Genomic DNA, 1,427 nt, shown 5'->3' on the forward strand with positions numbered 1-1,427 from the left:
CAGCAAAAATTTGTGGGCTTGTCGTCGTCGTGTGAGCCTCTGGGGCCGAGGGTCTATCCTTTTACCACCCCAGATTTACGATCTTCCCGGACTACACTGGAAGGCTACTAGAGAGCAGCCAGTCTTTGGTTTCATCATCCATGACACGCAGACCTTCAACATTTGTGGGCTGAATCTAAAAAATAAATCTTTTTTGTTTTAGCTGTAAATTTTGTTGCATAGCCTGGGCCTACTGTTTAATTATATCCAAGAAGATGTAAAAATCTGTTCCAACATAAAAATGCAGTTGCACTGGCCTATACTTGCTTACGAAACATGTCCTCTTTTTGGCGATGAAAATATGGTAGGCCTAAAAATGTAAACATAAATCTCACAAAATTCTTGTTATTTGACATAAAATTGCCTGAACATGTCTAAATCAAATCAATGAAGATCTATTGTCCTATGGAAGGGTGAAGTGGATTTATTACGTTTGCTTGTTTATGACGTTAAAGTGTGAGAACCATTGTCGCTTGAGTTTTAATTGTTTGCTCACAAACCAAGTGAGATGTTTTCATGTTCGAAGTATTACGTTCCATCAAGTTTGAAGGTGGCTCTTTGAAGAACTTTTTTTGCATGTAGCCTACGATCCAGCCAACTTTGTGAATTGTCGCCTCCACGCATGGTAAATTTTTGATATGCAGGTTTTTTTAGCCCAAACAAGCTGGAGGTCAATTTATACTGTCGTTCGAAACCCCTGCTAGGTAGGCTATCTAGTTGGTTGTTGCTTAATTTTAAGCCAATAAGGCGATGATAATTCATAATAGATTTTCGTTGTGGCTAAAACAAATTATGAGTTCATTGTACCGAATAAGCCTAAATGTAGGCTGTTCACAAGGTGGATTAGCCTACGGAGTAAAGACTATAGTGCTTCAGGTCTAGAAATTACGCTTTTAAAAGATAAAACCGCCTATGGTAAACTTGTGGTACTTTTTGAAACAAAAATATTTTAAAAATTCGAAGTATTTTGTTTTATATCTAAAGCTTTTTCTGTGGTTTCGTTTTAAATAAAAAGAACTTTCGATTTGTCTTGAATTTAAAACAAAACGATGTGGTCTACCTCTAGGCTCTACCAGCTACAGACTTAGCCCACGATCCAACTGTGTCAAAATATTTCGTCGTGTATTTGTCACAATAACAAAAAAATTGTTTTTGGTTTGATTTCGAAGAAATTTGTTCGTGAAAAACTTCATTGCATTTAATAAAAAAAGTTTTTTTCAAATTCAACTGTAAAAAATCCATTTTTTTCGAATATCCCATAAGCTCATCAACTTGCGCTTTTTCAGATTTATTAACTTTTCGTATAATATTTTGTTCTAACATAAAAAATGGATGAATCTACACAGTACGAAGATTTGACAACCTCTTCGGCAACATCCCCAGTCAAC

This window comes from Aplidium turbinatum, chromosome 4 (assembly GCF_918807975.1).
Source record: "Aplidium turbinatum chromosome 4, kaAplTurb1.1, whole genome shotgun sequence".
In the NCBI taxonomy this organism is placed as follows: Eukaryota; Metazoa; Chordata; class Ascidiacea; order Aplousobranchia; family Polyclinidae; genus Aplidium; species Aplidium turbinatum.